We start from the raw sequence: 19962 nt of genomic DNA, 5'->3' as shown, positions 1-19962 counted from the left end.
TAAAATTCCAGTGATGGGCACTTGGGTAACTCAGTAGGTTAGTGTCTGACTCTTGATTTCAGTGCTTAAGTGGTGAGTCTGCTGGAGATTCTCTCTCTCTCTCCCTCCTTCTATCCCTCCCTCCACTCATGCTCTCCCTCTCTCTCTCTCCTCTCTTAAATAAATAAATAAATAAATCTAAAAAAAAAATTCCATGACATTTTTCACAAAAGTAGAACAAAGAATCCTAACAGTTTTGTGAAGCCATAAATGACCTTAAAAGCCAAAGCAATCTCGAAAAAGAAGAACAAACTGAAGGTGCCATGCTCCCTGATTTCAAATGTGATTACAAAGTTATAGTGATTAAAACAGTATGGTACTGGCATAAAAACAGACAGATAGATCAATAGAATAGAATAGGGGGCCCAGAATAAACCCATGCATGTATGGTCAATTAGTTTATGACAAAGAGCCAAGAATAGGGGCACATGGGTGACTCGATGGGTTAAAGCCTCTGTCTTCAGCTCAGGTCATGATCCCAGGGTCCTGGGATCGAGCCCCGCATTGGACTCTGTTCAGCAGGGATCCCGCTTCCCACCTCACCCCCCCACTTTCTCTGCCTGCCTCTCTGCCTACTTGTGATCTCTGTCTGTCACCGCTCCTCTCCTCTCCTCTCTTCTGGTATAGCCATTATACAACTGATAGTGAGCCACATGGTGTCCCATATCTCTCTGGGGCTCTGTTCATTTTTCTTTATTTCTTCTTTTCTCTTTTCAGCTTGCATAATGTTTCTTGATATATCCTCAAATTCACTAATTATTTCTTCTGCCAGCTCAAATCTACTATTGTTCCCTTCTAGTGAATTTTTTACTTCAGGAACTGTATCTTTTAAGTTCCAGAATTTCCACTTCCCTATCTTTATTGATATTCTTTGTTTGAAGTGGCACTGTTATCATACCTTCCATTACTTCTTTAATCAAGCTTTTCCTTAGTTCTGAAATACTAATAATGACTACTTTTAAATATTTTCTGGTTATACCCAACATCTGGCCTCTCTCACAGGCAATTCTGTTGCCTGCTTTTTTTCTTTTTTTTTCATTGTGATGGGTCATGCTTTCCTGTTTCTTTGCATGCCTCCTAATATTTTGTCACAAACTAAACATATTGTAATGACTCTAATATTTCTGGGTACTGCTTCCCCCACGAGAACTGTTTTTCTTATTTGCTTGTTTATTTGTTCAGTGATAAGCTGGATAGTTGTAGTGCCATTTACTTCCCTATCTTCCCCTAAATGTTAAGTCTTTGGTGATACTTTTTAAGGAGGTACAATTTTGGGTATGCCTACAGTTCCCCTGAATGACTGTAGTACAGATTGGGCCTCTTCCACTCTGTCTCTGAATTGACATTCCACTAATTGCCAGCGGATCATGCTATTGTTTACAACAATGTCTTGGGACATAAATACCTCTACAAACTAATCTAATCAAATTTTATTTCCTTGTGTGGAATAGTCTCTGAGGTCAGTGTTTTGTATTTATTCTTACCACAGAAAGGCTCTTTCCCAGCTGTGTTATTACTGATTTGTGTCCTGTAAACTAGCTAATGTGTAGTCTAGGCTGTGTCTTCATTAAGTCCACAAATCTCCTAATTTCCTTCACGATTACCCCCATAGTTTTTGAAAGAGCTCTGAGGTTTCAATTTTTTTTTTCACTTTATTGTAAATGAAGTAAGTTCCTTTGGGAAGAGATCCAGAGCTATCTGTTTTATGGCCTGCTTCTCCCCCAAGGCAAAACCTCTGAACCAAGGCTCTGGAGCTGGGTGTGAGGACAACGACAAGGTTTTCTCTGAGTGACACCCATTCTGTAGGACCTGGGCACTCAGGGGAATTGTAGCAGTAGCCTCAGGTTAATTTCATTTGCCTCTCTTGGTGTAGGACTGTCACCTCATGAACTGGGGGAAGGGCCATAGGTGTACAGTATTCACTATAAGCCATACCCAAGGCAGAGCCTCCATTTCACAATGAGGAGTTGAATGGAGGAGGAAGCCCCCAGTTCTAGAGTCCACTCACTCAGGAGTTAGCCTCAGCAACAGACAGTTGGAAGTAAGAAGAGAAAGGCTGAAGGTCTGCTCTTCCTTGAAAGAAAATCCTCCAGCTTGGAGCTGGGCAAAGAGATATTCCTGTGTTCTTGTAGAGCAGTCTAGAATGGAGTCTCCACCTTATTGACAGGGAGAAAGGGAAAGGGAGAAGCACCTTGGTTCATATACTGCAGACTCTTGCCTTTCTTATGAATTTGTATAGATTTTTTTAAAGTAGATGCTTCTTCATTTGCTGTTTGCTCTTAAAACCATTTCCATAGACTTGACTAAAAAAATATTTATACCAGTTTCATTGGAGAATGGGTCAGCTGAATTTCTCAGGCTATCATTCCAGAAATTGATTGCACATGTTTTTTCATGTGGATGCAAAATACTGTCTGATATCATTTTCTTTCACCTAAAAATAGCTCCATTAATGTTTCTTGTAAGTCAAGACCAAGGTCTTATACCAACAAATTATTTTAGTATTTTTCTCTCTGAAAATGTCTTTATTTTGTTAAGATCATTGATCTGAGTATAAGATTCTTGGTTGAAGTTTTTTTTTTTTTCTTTTAGTACTGGGAATATGTTAAGCCACCAACTTTGGCCTCTATATTTTCTGATGGGAAGTTAGAAGTTAATTATATTTTTATTCTTCTATATATGATGGGTCATTTTTTTTCTTTTGCTGCTTTCACTTTATCTTTGACTTTTAGTATTTTGAATATCATATGTCTGGATTTAGATTTTTTTTATTTACCCTAATTATAATTCACTGTCTTAAATTGTAGAAAGTGTTTTTAAAACAAAATCTGAGAATTTTTCAGTCTTCATTCCAATAATATTTTTCTGCTCTTTTCTCTCTCATATTATTCTGCTACTCCTATTATGCATATGTTGGTACATTTAATGGTATTCAAGATTCTTTGATATTGTGTTCAATTTATCTTATTGTTTTATTTTCTGTTCAGATCTCTTACTGCCTGTTGATCTAATCTCAGTTCACTGATACTTCCTTCTGCTAGCTCAAGTCTATTGTGAATTTTTAAGTTTCGGTTATTGTACTTTTCAATTCAGAAATTCCATTTATTTATTTCAAATAAGGGGGCGACTGGGTGGCTCAGTGGGTTAAAGCCTCTGCCTTCGGCTCAGGTCATGATCTCAGGGTCTTGGGAGCGAGCCCCGCATTGGGCTCTCTGCTTAGCGGGGGGCCTGCTTCCTCCTCTCTCTCTCTCTGCCTGCCTCTCTGCCTACTTATGATCTCTGTCTGCCAAATAAATAAAAAATAAATAAAATCTTATTTCAAATAAGTTTGTATCTTAATGATATTCTCTATTTGATAAAATATTATCATTCCATTCTTTAATTCTATAAATACAGTTTTCCTCAGATCCTTAATTATATTATAAAAGCTACCTTGAATTTTTTTATTAAGTCCATCATCTTAGCTCTTTGAAGAGAATTTTTATCCTTGCATCTTTTTCATTCACTATGTATGGGACATACTTTCCTGTATCATGAATTGCTCATATATTTTGTTGAAAATGGACATTGTAATAGTATTTTATAGTGACTCTTTATGATGACTTTCCCCCTAAACTCCTGGTGTTTGTGCTATTGTTTTGGTTTTTGGTCTCTTTTGTGCCAGTAAAATCTATTCCCCTTGAAGTTTAGAGTCTCTGATATTTCTAAATTCTGGGCTTCTTCAGTGCTGATTACTGGTAGGTTTAGGGTGGCAAACATAATCCTCACACACAAGTACAGACAGTTCTAGTATTTTAACTCCAATATTTATGACAAACTTGTCAGACAGGAGTTATGATTCTCATATTTAAATAAGCAAAATATGCATTATAAAGTCTAGATGTTGAGTCCAGGGTATTCATTGGTAGATGTCATTTAAGCTGATCTCTCAAAGCTTTTTCCACTGAATCAGGCTGTAAAGCCAATGGGTTAGTTAGGAAGAAAATAATGGAAAAAGCTTTCCCTTATATCAAAAGCTTTAGTGTTTCTCATTTACCTCCGAAGTAAAGACCAATTTATAAAATAATTTAGGGTAATGCCTCATCTAGTTTCAGCTTTAATCTCCAGATTTCTTTTGCTCCTATTCTAGCAATTTCTATGCTGTGCTGTCTCCCAGGTTGGGCCTGAGTCTAATCTAGGAGCTTTTAAAACATAGCAATGCCCAGGACTCACTATTAATAGTTGTTCATAATCTTGATAGTAGAATGATGCATCTTCAGGCTTTAGAATTTCTCCAAGTGATTCTGATATTCATCTAGCTTTTCTTAAGGTCCAAGGGTTTAAACCCTTGTTGAATTAGCACTTCCAAACTTTTTCTTTTTCTTGCTTGATTCTCCTGTTCTTTTTCAACTCACTTACTTGGAATGTTTTCATATTATCTTCTCTATCTTAAAACTTGTATCTGCACACATTTCTTTCTTTTCTCCTCATACTCTGGGTACATTAAATCAAATTGTCCCAGACTTCCTGCTGAGGGAAGGTCTACTGAAAAGTATTTGTGAGGCATCTCTCCTGATGTACTTTACAGCCTCCACGGGGAAACACAGAATGCCTTTATCTCTTACCTGCCCTGAGCTATCTGTATTACTCCAAGGAGCTCATCACTCACATCTCAATAAAAGTGACTTTATTCAGACGGAATAAAGTCCGAATAAAGATGGATGGCTGGGGGAAAAGGGTGAACACAGTAGCCTCTGTTGCTTCACTCATTTTCTCTTTGTGTGAAGTATGTCAAGCAGGGAACCTAGGGAGGTAGTCCCAGGGCATAGCATAGTTTTGAGTCTTGCTCCAGACTGATCCTTCCAGAAATAACTACTATTTTCTGAGAAAAATACTTAGATTGAAATGTGCATGTTTACTTGAAATGCAGTCAGCTCCTTGTGTTTACTCAAAGATTTGGGAAAGTAATCAACTTCTGTTCACAGAGTACTTTCTATGTATGGGCTTTTCTCTAAAATCTCTAGGACAACCTTCTGTTGACATACTTCTTATTGAATTTTAGCGTTGGAAGAAAAACAGAACTAACAGAAACTTAACTAGGAATATAGGGAGATTGAGTAGTTCCTTCACTATAAAGTAAGACACTTTATAAAATGTGCCCTAAATTCTGTTTGCCTGTCCATAGAAGATGGGCAATGTGTCCTATGCCATTGTTGCAAGCATACTGATGTATGCTTTCACAGACTCAATCAAATGACTCTGTTCTCATTATGGATCAAAGCTATTTTCATCATCGTGGTCTTTTCTCTTTTTGTGGTGCATAAATTTTGTAGTCCTGGGTAAAACACTGCATATCCTAGAAAAACAGGAAGCTTTCTGCTGTAACTTAGGAATGGAGTGATCGTTTTACTGACCTTTTAATTCTTGGTTAAATGACACAGGGCGTGTTATAAATTTCTTTTAAACATCTCATCATTGAACTGCTTTTTCTCATTTCCCATGTTAGAGAAGTTCAAACAGAGTGGTGGGTTAGAATGGACAATAGACCTTAGCTCTTTGTTCACCTGCAACTCAAGAACTTTAACTAAATTCTTTTCCCCTTTTGGGACCCAGATTCCACTGTTGTTCAGTGCAAAATATAGAGGACGAGTGATCTTTTCTAGATCCAGTATTCCTTGAAAATCTGATTTTTTACTTATCAGCTTATCAGAAATCAAGGCCTTGTGTAGGGAAAGAACTCATTCTTATTCCAGGGAACCAGTTACCTCCCTTAAAGTTCAAGGTGGCTTCATAAAGTTTGGAAAAAAGTAGCTGTTAGGTATTGAATAGAACCCTGATATTAAAGCAGAATTTCTCCAAATTTAAGTGACTTCACACAAGGCATCGTCTTTTGTCACAATGAAATGTCTCTTTTATAAAGCTTTCAAAAATTGATATCATTAGATTCTTAACTCTAGAGAAAAATCTGATGGTTACTGGGGAGGTGGGTGGGGGATGACTGAAATAGGTGTTGAGTATTAAGGAGTACACTTGTGATGAGAACCCAGTGATATATGGAAGTGTGGAATCACTATGCTGTATACCTTAAACTAATATTACACTCTTTGCTAAATAAGTGGCATTTAAATAAAAACTTTAAAATTGGCATCTTTAAGTAGGTATTAGGAGCTGTTAAAAATAATATATGACACCATTTTTCACAGATCTAGGTTAATTTGGGGATTACTTTTTTCCTAAAATTTGGATACATCTGAAATTTTTTATTTTTGCTACTGCCACAAAATTCTGAGCTCATTAGTGGCAGTTCTACTGCTGATATATGTGTGGCCTTTTTATTTTTTTAAACTGTTCTTTGGTTATTGAAACTGCTTTTTAAAAATCATCACATTTAAGACATTTGGTAAGTAATTACTGGTTCATTTGGAAGTTGAAACATGTAAATTTTTAACCATTTTTGATTTTTTCAAATCACAGCAAAATTGACCAAGCAAAATGTACAAAACCCCCAATTCTCCAAAAAGTAAAATTATGTATTATTATTACACCAAGGTTAAGAAATAGGATCTAATACAATCTAAAACCATTTAGCATTATACAAGGTGATGGTGTATTTACCCTATTATCCCCAAATTCCAAACTATTCCATAGGTGGTTATTTGTTGTGCACAAAACTAAAAGATGTAAAAGTCTATTGAGAGTAGACTTATTCATCCAACAAAACAATGGAAAACAATACCTCAAGTATCAGTTTGTAGAAGAATAAACAGCAATGATTTCTATACATCCACATAGTGGAATATTAGGTAGGGGTGAAAGTAAATAAACTACAGCTCTAAACATCAGTATATATTCATGTCACAGAGAATATAGAAAAAAAGACATGTAAGATGCATAGAGTTTGGGTTTTTTTGCATAAATTATCAAAATATCCGAGGCGCCTGGGTGGCTCAGTGGGTTAAGCCGCTGCCTTCGGCTCAGGTCATGATCCCAGGGTCCTGGGATCGAGTCCCGCATCGGGCTCTCTGCTCGGCAGGGAGCCTGCTTCCCTCTCTTCTCTCTGCCTGCCTGCCTCTCTGTCTACTTGTGATCTCTCTCTGTCAAATAAATAAATAAAACCTTTAAAAAAATTATCAAAATATCCAAAACTGTACATGAGCATATGCATTTTTTTATGAATTCTCAAGGAAGATAGGGAATCATAAATAGAAAATTTGGTTAGGTGACTTCCTCTGGTATATGTGGGAGAAAGGAATGAGAAAGGGGTGAACTGGGAGGGGTGAGGATGGGAGTTGATTACATGATACAAACACAGCCAGTTGCATGGACTTTCTTGGGTTTTTAAATAAAATATTGGTAACATTTTATTATTTACTGGAATATGACTACAAAAGTGTTTGTTTTTAGACCAACATATAGATTATATTCATCCTTTTTTGGATATATGGCATTTCCTATCTATCTTATACCATTTACAAAATAATGAACTCAAAACAGATTAAAAACTTAAAAGGTGAGACTTGAAACTGTATAACTCCTAGAAGAAAACATAAGGGGGAAAAAGCTGACATTGGTCTTGGTAATGATTTCATCGATGTGATATCAAAAGTACAGGCAATAAAAGCAAAGGTAGATGAGTGGGACTACTTCAGTGAAACAGTTTCTGTACAACAAAGGAAACTATCAATAGAGTGAAAAGACAACTTGTAGAGGGGAGAAAATATTTGCTAACCACCTATCTGGTAAGGCTTAGTTTCCAAAATAGAAAAGGAACTCTTTCAACTGATTGGCAGAAAGCAAATAACCAGGTTTAAAATTGGCCAAAACATGAGATAACAAATGTTGGCAAAGATGTGGAGATATTGGAACTCTTGCACGCTGTTAGTGCTATGGTCTGAATGTGCCCTTCCCAGATTCATGTGTTGAGATCCTAACTCCCAAAGGTGATGATATTCTTGGGGTCTTTGGGAGATACTTCAGTAATGCAGGTGAAACCTTCATAAATTGAATTGATACCTTAAAAGAGAGGCTACAGAGAGAACACTAACCCCCTTTCCCAAGCGAGGGCACAGGAAGAAGTCACTAGCTATGAAATAGGATGAGAATTTTCATCAGAATGCAACCATACTTGCACCTTGACCTCAGACTTCTCAGCCTCCAGAACCATTCATTTTTTTGTTGTTATAAGCTACCCAGTTGTGGCATTTTGTTATAGCACTCCAAATGGACTAAGACATTGGTGAGAATGTAAAGTGGTGCAGCTACTATGGAAAACAGAATGAAAGTGCCTCAAAAAATTGAAGATGGAATTACCATATGATCTAGCAATTCTGTTCCTAAGTAAATATCCCCAAGATTGAAATAAGGATCTTAAAGAGATATCTACCCTCGTGTGTTAATGGCAACATTATTCACAATAATCAAACTATGGAAATAAGCCAAATGTCAACAGACAAAAGGATGAAGGATGAAGGTATACATATACAATGGAATTTTATTCAACCTTAAAATTAAAGGGAATGCTACCATTTGCTATAATGTGGATAGACCCGGAAGATATTATGCTAAATGAAATATTAGTCACAGAAGAACAAATACTGGCATGATTTCTCTTGTATGAGTTATCTAAAGTAGTCAAACTTATAGTAGCAGAAAATAAAGTGGTGATTGCCAGGGAACTGAAGGAGGAAGAAGAGGAGAAACTGTTATTCAGTGGATATAAAGTTCTAGTTACACAAGATGAAAAACTTCTAGATTTCTGCTGTGAAACTTGGTGTCTACAGTAACAATATGGTGTTGTGCCATATTGTTACCAAGAGGATTATATACCCAGAAATGGGATTGATCCAATATATGGTAATTCTATATTTAATTTTTTTAGTAACTCCCATACTATTTTCCATAATGCTGTACCAATTTCCATTCCCACCAGTAGTGCACAAGCGTTCCATTTTATTCCATGGCATTGCCAACATTTACTATCTCTTGTGTTTTTGAAGACAGCCCTCTGGCAGGTATGAAGTAACACCTCATTGTGGTTTTGATTTGCATTACCATGATCATGAGTGGTATTGAGCAGCTTTTTACGTATCTGTTGGTCATTTGTATGTTTTTTTGGAAGAATATCTATTCAGTTCCTCTGCCTATTTTTTTAAAAGATTTTATTTGTCAGAGAGAGAGAGAACAAGCAGGGAGAGCAGCAGGCAGAGGGAGAAGCAGGCTCCCCACTGAGCAAGGGATTCAGTCCCAGGACCCTGGGATCTTGACCCGAGCCAAAGGCGGATACTTAACCAACTGCACCACCCAGGCCCTCCTCTGCCCATTTTTTAATCAGATGCTTGTGAGATTTTTCTGTGTTTCTTTTTTTGGGGGGGGGGAGTTTGTTATTTAGTTGTATGAATTATTATTATATTTTAGAAATTAACCCTTCATCAGATATATTATTTTTAAATATTTTCTCCCATTCTATATCATTATTCATGATATCGAAGATAAAAAACAACTTAAGTGTCTGTTCATGGATGAATAGGTAAAGATGTGGTGTGTGTATAAATGCAATGGAACATCATTCAGCCACGAGAAAGAAGGAAATCCTGTTATAGGTGAGAACGTGGATGGACCTTGAGGGCATGATTCTAAGTATAAGCGAGACAGAGAAAGACAAATACTGTATCACTTATATGTGGAATTTAAAGGAAAAAAAAACAAAATCCTGTACTAAGAAATAGAGTAGAATTGTAGTTTTCAGGGGCTGGGGAATGGGGAAAATGGAAAGATGTTAGTCAAAAGGTACAAACTTTCTGTTATAAGATGAGTAAGTTCCAGAGATCTAATGTATAGCAGAGTGACTATAATAAGTGCTACTTACTAGACACTTGAAAGTTGCTAAGAGAGTGGACCTTAAATATTCTCACCACAAAAAAGAAAAACATAATTATGTGACAGGATAAACGTTAGCTAATACTGTGGTGGTAATATATAATATATTTACAATATAAAAGCGTATCAAATCAACACGTGCACAACTTAAAGTTAACAATATATATTAATTGTATTTCAATAAAGCTGGAATATATATATATACAAATATATCTCTGTGCACCTTGTACCAGTCTAAAATGAACCGTGCGGTCTTTTTCTCAGGAATCATGCAGTCTGGGACCTCGTTCATTGTCAGCTGTGTCAAGGACACTCTGCTAGCATCTTGGATTCCTCCATTCATCATCCTTCCTTCCAGATATTAACACTGAATTGGCTACCACACATGCATCTCAGGATGTTGAGGACCACTCCTCCTAGGATCCTAATGCTTTGTAAGTCTTTCCTAATCTATTAGGACCCTAAGTAGGAGTTTTCTTGTTGATAACCAAGGCCAAGGGGAGGATGAAAAGTCACCAGGACCACACATTCTAAAGAAAAACAACAGCCAGACTCCCCTGTGCTAATGGCTTACTAAGAAGCAACCAAAGGGCCCTATTGCCAGAAACCACTGCTTAGCCTGCAGACTTACTTCCCAGAACGGAGGAAGATTCTTGAATATCACTGGCTTTCTGAGGAGAGCCATGTCGATGTGAGAATCCCTCCAACTCTGCTGTGGAGGCAGGAGCTCAAAGAGAAGGGGAGAACTGTATGAAGGGGAGACTGCATTCTCTGCCCTCCACCCGCCCCCCGTACCTCTCCCCTGCCCACTGTGTAGTGGGTGGGGTTGGTGGGTTTCACAGTAGTTTTACAAATGAATGATAGTTCCCTAAATCTGTCACTTAAATTTATATTTCTAGGTATGAAGGGAAAGAAATGTGATGTAACCTATGGGCTCTTTGAGGTCAAGTGTAATTTCTTTCCTATGCATTTCTAGACATCATTTTTAAAAAAGTGACACCATGAAAAGGCTATTTTAAGTTAGATGATCTACATTAAATAGTTACAAATTTTAAAATGTTGGTTTTCAGGTAAGATCAGATAGTTGGTTACTATACTGTTTTTTTAAAATTTTTTTTTTTTAGATTATTTATTTATTTATTTATTTGACAGAGAGAGAGATCACAAGTAGATGGAGAGGCAGGCAGAGAGAGAGAGAGAGGGAAGCAGGCTTCTTGCTGAGCAGAGAGCCCGACGCGGGACTCGATCCCAGGATGCTGAGATCATGACCTGAGCCGAAGGCAGCAGCTTAACCCACTGAGCCACCCAGGCGCCCTATACTGTTTTTTTAAATGGAAATTTCTAATTTAGTTTTTAATTAAATTATATATGGTAAAATTTATTGTTTCTGATATACCTTTCTGAGTTTTGACAAATATACATGGTCATGTAACCACCATTAAAATCAAGATGCAAAACCATTCTGTGACCATCCCCACATTCCTTTGTGAAAATTCCATAAGGGAATTTTCTTTATGGCAGGTAAGATATTGCCTGTTTTCTGACAAGGCACTTTGCTTCAAAGACAGACTTGGGCTTATGTGCAGGTGGAAAGTGAGGCAAAATATCCCACAGAGAGCATCAATGAATCTGATTTTTCAGAAGAAAGTAATATCTTTGAGTTTATTAGTTTAGATAATGACATATGCCTTCCCATAAGAGGTGCTCTACCTTTGAATTCTTTAAGAATAAAGTTCATTGGCTGACCATGGTTTTCTCTTCTTTTCTTTTTTTTTAAGATTTTTTTATTTTGAGAGAGAGAGAGAGAGAGTGCGCACAAGCAGGGGAAGGGACAAAGGGAGAGAGAGTAGCAGACTTCCTGCTCAGCAGGGAGCCCGCCCTGGGACTCTATCCCAGGACACTGAGATTATGACCTGCGCTGAAGGCAGATGCCTGACTGAGCCATCCAGATGCCCCTGACCATCGTTTTTCAACTGTATCCAGCTACAAGATGTGATTACCAAACCTGCCTCTGATGATCAGATTTAGTTTCTTTTACTTCTTGGATATTGGGAATAGCCTGCTTCTACAGAATCCCATGGTCAATTCTCTTGCCTATATTGATCTCCTTGTATTTGCTATTTTGTCTCCAGTATCTAAAAGGATCTCCTAAGTGCTATAAATTTTGGAACATTGGAGAGGAGACATAAATAAGCACATAGTCAGCATTTTCCAGCAAGAGTTAATATTCAGAGCTTTTAAATGGGTACAATAGACAGCATGTCAAAAGTTCACACATCAGCAGTTCAAATAAGCTGGTCCACTTCTATATGCCATGTGTGACAAGAGGTTCCACCACAGACTCAGAATTTCTCATTTTGCAGAGAAGAAAATCACAGTGAATTTTATTAATTAGTAAAAAATCACTTCTTCACACATTCAGGACTTACATAGGGAGGTAAACCATGTTTGTAGACAAAATTGACACAAGTAATAAAAAATAGAAATTGTGGTTTCATTAACTTATAATTTTAACTTAATTCCCAAATGAAGAAATTCTGTAACTAAAAAAAAAATCATCCAAATATGTATATTTTATATGTGTATATATAAATATATATAAATATATATTTTAAATGTATGTGTGGAAACATGAATATTTAAGAAGACATTCATTTGATGAGGTGTGAAGAAACAGTCATGACTAATTTATCTTTTTCGTAGTAAAAAACTACAAGGGTGCTGGAAGTAATTTGCTCTTATCTGTAAATTTTAAACTGCATATATTATTTGACTCAAAATTCAACTTCTAATTGTCTAGATTGTATTGAATGAGCGTATAATGACCTGTACAATCATGTTCAATACAACATTGCTAGCAAAAGTACTTAATACCTTAAAAAGAATCGTATATGTACTTGTATATTATAATTACATACATATTTATACAAGGATATACGATTGACTGTTAAATGAAAAAAGATAGTTACAGAGAAATATCTTTGTTTATTCTTCTATTTCTATTTTTATCTGTTCATCTATTATCTATCTATATCTATCTATTATCTATCATATCTATCTCTATATATTATCTATTATCTATCATCTTTAAATCTTCAAATATTTCTCAGCTCTATCTTCATAAGGCCTTCTTTGTGTGTCTGCATCAAATTTCCTTTTGCCTCTTTTTTATAAAAATACTTGTGATGACATTTAGGGCTCACCTAGATAATTTAGGTGCATAGATATGTATATATAGATATACACATATGTATATGTACTATGTGTAGTATACATATTATATATAATATGTAGTATATATACATATACTGTGTATGTGTGTATATGTACATAAGTATATAGGTATCTATGTATGTGTAGATGTAATAATACATATTATTACAAATATAATATATGTGTTATTATACATAGATTCATATATAGATATATACATGCATATAGATACACATACATGGACACATATCTATATATACACTATGTATATATTTGTGTGAGGTATTAGTATAGTTAAATATCTGTACATTTATGCATATATTCAACCATTTGTGCATATTAAACATTTTCAAGGAGGGTAGTTATGCATTAAATAATCCATACATTTAACATTCTCTTTTGTGGTTAATTTAAAAACGTGTGACCTGTTGTGCAACATAGGCAGTGTCTCCTGCTCTTAACCTCTGCTGATCAATATGTGTAAGAGAACTTTAGTTTAATTTCTCTATAAATGTGCCAAAAGGATTTACCTGCATGAATATCTTTGATGGTGTCTAGTTAAATATTTCAAAGGACAAATGTAAACACAATAGTCACTTTATTATAATAAAGGAGCACTTTTTGCACTTATCAGATTTGGTACCCTCCCATTGAGTTGGCATGGAATGGTGCTAGATTCAAGGATTCTTTTCTAAACCTTGGCTTTCTTCACTGATTAAAAAAAAAATGCAGGTTAGATTAGGGTGACAAATTTAAGTCTGACACACAACCTATGCATAGAATTTTAATACTTTAACCTTAATATTTACGCAAGCCTATGAGACAGAAATTATTCTCACATTTACAATTAGGAAGTTGTGGCTTAGAAGGTCTGAATATTGTGTCAAGGTTACTCAGTGGTAGATGGGATTTGAAATTAAGACTTTCATCTGCCAAATCTCTTACCACTGAGCCAGACCGCAAAGCAGATAAGTTAAATAGCTCTGATTAAATCTCTTCCTACTTCAAACCCTGTAGGGTCTTCCACTTAACTTTGAGGTAAAGATCAAATTACCCATCATACAATTCAGGGCACACACTGTCCTCTAGCCCAGGTCCCCAAAGTGGGCCATTCCAATGATCAAGTAGGAATTTTTTTGAACATTTCAGGTTGTGAATTTGTACTATCATTTTACAAGATGTTCCCATTAGGGGAAATTGATTAATAGGAACATGAGAACTCCCTGCATTAGTACTTAAGGTTAGGAGAATCTCCACTGATCTCAAAATAAAAAGGTTAATACAAATCAAATCTCCAATTAAGTCCTGTGTGCTCCTGGCATTGCAAAATACTGAGTCCAAGTTATATTTCTAATTACAATTCCCCAAACACTTTCTTCTCTTCTTTTGATTCTCCTTTTCTTCCCAACTCAATAGCTTGGAAAGATTTCACATCTCTCTTCTATCTTGGTTTCAAAGCACTATTACCATCTCCCCTCCCCATACTTCTGGATACATCTGATCAAACTATCCCAAATTTGCTGCTTAGAGAAGACCTATGGATAATGCATTTGTGAGGCATCTCTCATGGCTGTTTTAGAGCCTCTAGACAGAACACAGAATACCTCAGCATCTTACCTGCTAGGAGCCATCTCACCCCCATTAATCTCCTCACCATCAGATGGAAAAAGGGGATTCTCCAGCTGGGCGGAGATAGTGGAGAAGTAAAGTGAACCCAACAGGCACCATCCTTAGAGCTGTAGACTCCACTCTCCATTGCCTTCTCTGTAAAGGTAGTTGTGGTATGGAGATTTGATGGGAAAACTGCTTGGGTCAGTCTTTCCTGAAATAATGGCTTTTACTTTCTGATGAAAAACATTCCAAAAGTGCATGTTTCCATGAATGCAGCCTGGCTCCTTGTGGGCTGAGCCAAGGGTTGGGAGAGTAAACAGCTCTTACTTAAATATGCACAGAGAACTTGCCTGGTGTTCCTTTCAAGTCCATACGAGGTCTTCTGTTACCATGTATGTCTTGTTGACACTGTGGGTTGAGGGAAGGAAAAAGGGAATAGTCCACACTAACTAGGAGTCTAGGAAAGTGGAAAAGCTTCTTCACCTATAAGCAAGTTTCATTTGGAAATGGGTGGATTGTCCCTGTTATAACATCTTGTGGGTTTCTTCCACAGACTTGGTAAAATGTCTTTCTTCTTGACATGGATCAAAGCTATTTTTATCATTGCCTTGGCATTTCCTCATTATTCCGGTAAGTACATTTTTCAGTCCTGGATGAAGCATTTCCCATATCTTAGAAATGCAGCAAATAACTGCTATTATCTAGAAATGGAGGAATTTGATTTATAGGATTTATAAATCTTAAACTGGCAAAATGAAACTGAGTATGTTAGAAATACCTTTTGAAATTGCGTCAGTGAGTTCCCTTATCTCATCTCCCACCTTAGAGATGTGGAGACAAAGAGGTGTGTTCCGATGAACTTACAGAATGAACTTATCTTTTTGTTCATCTATGACGAAAGATATTTACTTTTTTTTTTTTTCTTTTTTGGAGGTCAGATTCCATGGTTGCTAAATGCAGAGTGTGGAAAGTAATGGTGTCGTCTAGGTCTGACATTCCTTGAAAATCTGATTTGTTGTTTGCTACCTCTGAGTCAAGGGCTTATATAAAGAAAGAATGATTCCTCTGCTAACAACTTATGCTTAAAGCCCAAGGTAGCCCATGAATTTCAGAATAAAGTACCTGTGAGGTAGTGGAGAGATCCCTGATATTAGACCTGAGTGCTAATTAATTAAATAATAATCAATTTTCTTCATATTAAGTGATTTTTTGCAAGGCATATAAGTGGCACTAAGCAAACCATTGTCTTCTCCAACTAGGATGTCTTATCTATAAAAATGGCAAAAAAAAAATCAAAATTATAGTATTTATAGGAGGGTTTGATTATTATTACATAATACATAAGATAATTTTCACAGAGCAAGACTAATTTGGAATTATTTTTCTACATCTGAATTTAGTTTGTGAACTTACTGTTTTGATACTGCTATAAAAGGCTCATCTCATTATTTGCAGGGTCTTGATTAGGCAATTTGTATAATATTTTGCTACTAAAAGATGTGGGTATTTTTCACCAGAGGCTCTGATGGTTTCTCTTCTTCCTCATCTTATTTTTAATTTGTGTGTGGGGGGCTTGGTTGCAGAAACTTCTTTTAAAGGTTTCCCAGAAAGTCGTCAAATGGTAAGTTAATACTGATTACTTCAGGAATTAAAATTCATTTTTTATATTGTAAGTTTTAACAGCAAATTTCACTGTGTACGACAGAATGATCCTTCAAAAGTAACAAACAGTTTTATTATTACATTAAGTTAAAGAAACAGAATCTTGCCAGACAAATAAAATCATTTGACATTAAAGAAAAGGTAAGGGGCACCTGGGTGGCTCAGTGGGTTAAAGCCTCTGCCTTTGGCTCAGGTCATGATCCCAAGGTCCTGGAATCGAGCCCCACATCGGGCTATCTGCCCGGCAGGGAGCCTGCTTCCTCTTCTCTCTCTGCCTGCTTCTCTGTCTACTTGTGATCTCCATCTGTCAAATAAATAAATAAAGTATTTAAAAAAAAAAAGAAAAGGTAAAAATATCTCATTACTTAAAAATTCCATTATTAGTTATAGCCTTGTTATAGACAAGTGTCCGTTATGGGTTAAGGGGTGTTTAAAGTAGAATTGTTTATTCTAGCAAAATAAGAGGATTAAAAAAAAACAAAGACATTTAGAAAGCAGGTTATGTAAGAATATACACATTATTGTTTACTTATGTAAATAATCAACACTTCCATCATTAAACAAATTACATGCCTATATGGTTATATACACATATGCAAACACTCATATATATGAATTCATACAGCTGGGGTAATAATCTGAAACTATCAGATTACATAGTAGTGAAACTATTGAGAAAGACAAGGGAATTATTAAAAATTGTCTTATGATTTCCTGTGGTATGAAATATAGTTGGTTTTTAAACTTCATGGGTCCACTTATACACAGATTTTTTTTACAGGACAGTACAGTCTGTTGTCCTTATGATTTTCTTAATATTTTCTTTTCTCTAGCTTTATTGTAAGAACACCATATATAATACATATACAAAATATGTGTTAATTGACTGTTTACGTTGTCATAAGGCTTCTGGTCAACAGTAGAGTATTGGTATTTAAGTTTTGGGGGAGTCAAAAGTTAGATGTGGAATTTCAACTGTGTAGGGTAGGGGGTTCTATACCTCTAAGACCCTCACTGATCAAGGGTCAACTGGGGAAAATCTGACCTTAGTATGAGGAGAAGTGCAGGCAAAGTGCCCAAATTATAAAAATACATTTAGCCATTTGAATTTTATTTAGAAAAATAATGAGTGTGTAAAAATATACTAAAAATATTTTATGTGTAAGTGGACTTGTGGGTACCTTGATGTTTATTTTTAAACATCAATATAGAATATATTTATTCCATTTTAATGCATAACATTTTCTATTAAGATTAAGGGACATTTTATTTAAAAAGTTCATTACTTGATACATTTTATGTTGTCTCTTTATGTTTAACAGCCAAGCTGTGATGTGTATATGCATCCATCACAGTTTTGCACAAGAGAAAAGGATCCAGTCTGTGCAACCAATGGTCAGACTTATTCCAACACATGCGTTTTCTGCAATGAACAACTGTAAGAACAATTGTAAGACTAAATATGGCTCTCCCAAAATAATGAAGAAACCCTCATAGAATGATAGGAAAACCCATGTTTTTGATACCCTAGGCACTATATACAGAAAATAACTACTCTCTTTGTAAAAGCCACAGAAATACACTTGTACCTTTCCCTGAAATTCTCATTTCTAGAAGCAGTTTTGTATTTGAACTCTCAAATATAACTCTGTGGATATTCTGCAAATGTATAAGTCAACTAGTTGAAATTAATTTAATTATCATGATTTACTAATGACAGTCTAGTGACTGATATAATTCCAAAGTCCAGATGATAAATGGTAGGTAGTCTCACGGTGTAGCTGCAAGCTAATATGGGCATTATTGAGGAAGCTACAGAACTCTGAAATCCATCACAGCGGGCTTGTTTATGCTAAGAAGTACTTCTCTGATGCTCCGCTCTGTCTCTTGAACTCTACGACATACTCCGAACCTTTTTTAGAAGCAGGACATTCTGGAACCTTCCATGCAAACCCCTTTCCTGTATCCTTCACTTAAAAGGAGTTTGCAGTCTTTCAGTTTGGTCAATTTTTCTGAGTCACCATTTTCTATCACATATATTTCCTCTCCTTTAATCTGAAAATCTCTACTCCTCTCCTCTCTCAAGTCTGTGCAGGTTTCAAGCTGTGGTGTAGTGTGTAGGAAGAGCTAAACAGCCTCAGGTGTGGGGGGAACATGTGCAGTGCCGCTGAGCAGGCAAAGCCCACCTGCCTGTGGCACAGCCTCTACACACTATGCCATTTTTTAATTCTCTTCATTGTGGAGCACTTAGTGCAATACCTAGAGATTTTAAATGTTTTTTTTTTTAAATAATTTCCTTTTTTTCTTTCTTTACAGTGAAAGTGGAGGAGCATTTCAGTTTGGTTATTATGGTCGATGCTGATTTTGCCTGAGCTACACATTCTTATGGCTTTTATTGTGATCCAGTTTTGTGGTAGATTCTACAACCAGTTAGAATCTACTCAGGGTTTTAAATTCTTAGATAATCAGACAAAGACTTCTATTGTATTAAGATGGAATATAGGTTGTTGAAAAATTTTCCTAAGAGCCTATGATTGAGAGATTTTTTTCTTTTCTATCTCCAGTTATTCAAAGACCCAACTGAAAAATTATCTTAATTGTGTGATTCTTAACTAGACAAGATAAAACCTAATGCAATCAGGTGAACCATGAGAGACTATGGACTCTGAGAAACAATCTGAGGGTTTTGAAGGGGCGGGGGGTGGGAGGTTGGGGGAACCAGGTGGTGGGTATTAGAGAGGGCACGGATTGCATGGAGCACTGGGTGTGATGCAAAAACAATGAATACTGTTACGCTGAAAAGAAATAAAAAATTTTTTTAAAAAGCATAAATATTTCAATCAACACAATGTTCAATAATATTATCCTTTTAAAATACCCTTTCTTTCGTTGGTTAGTGGATAAAAAGACACGAATACTTTTGGTAACTATAATTAAAGAAATATTTTCAAAGGTGAACAAATGATAAATTTCTTGTGTATTTATTAAAAATACACACACTTGGGCTCCTCTTTATCATAAAGAATCAAAACCTCTAAGAGAGGGATCTGGGAATTTGATTCTAATATGTACTCCAGGTTAATCTTATGATTACAAATGTCGGGCAATATGCACTTAAATTCTAAAACATGGGTCTATCATTGAATGACTCAGAGAGTCTGTTCAAAGATATTGTGAGATTTCCGAGGTTTGGAAGATAATTTATATAATTTTCTTTTTCTCTCATGGATCTATCAAGAGAAAAGTTGGTGATCCTGGGGTGCCAGACAACTCTGTGTTCATCACTACAGTCTATCCATTTGTGGTCCAAGTCCAGTGATTCTCCGTTTCTTTGATTTCTCAGCCAACAAGAAACAAGCTTTATTTGGGTGGTTATATGTTCATTTGAAGCTTGATTTTAGTGGCAGAAATGTACACTGATTACTAGAAGACAAGTATCAATCTGCTACACTATCAGGCCCGCTCTCCTTTTCACTAAACACTTCCACCTCTAAAAGACTGATGTATGTGGGAGTTACATATTCATTTACATCTTTAGTATTGATTCTTAATGAAAATGTCCATTAGAATGTAGACATTAGA

General features: G+C 36.0%; 1 long non-coding RNA gene across 1 annotated transcript; it reads left to right on the top strand.

The window, feature by feature from the left end:
- Positions 1–10160: 10160 nt before the first annotated feature.
- On the top strand, positions 10161–19012 carry LOC125099894 (uncharacterized). Its single transcript, XR_007127392.1, has 4 exons — positions 10161–10328; positions 15272–15348; positions 17703–17818; positions 18697–19012. It is a non-coding gene; the product is annotated as an uncharacterized LOC125099894 (long non-coding RNA).
- The last annotated feature ends 950 nt before the right edge of the window (positions 19013–19962 follow it).

Source organism: Lutra lutra, chromosome 5, assembly GCF_902655055.1.
Source record: "Lutra lutra chromosome 5, mLutLut1.2, whole genome shotgun sequence".
Classification (NCBI taxonomy): Eukaryota; Metazoa; Chordata; class Mammalia; order Carnivora; family Mustelidae; genus Lutra; species Lutra lutra.
The sequence above is the reverse complement of the archived record's forward strand: the minus strand, read 5'-3'. Positions and strand labels throughout refer to the sequence as shown.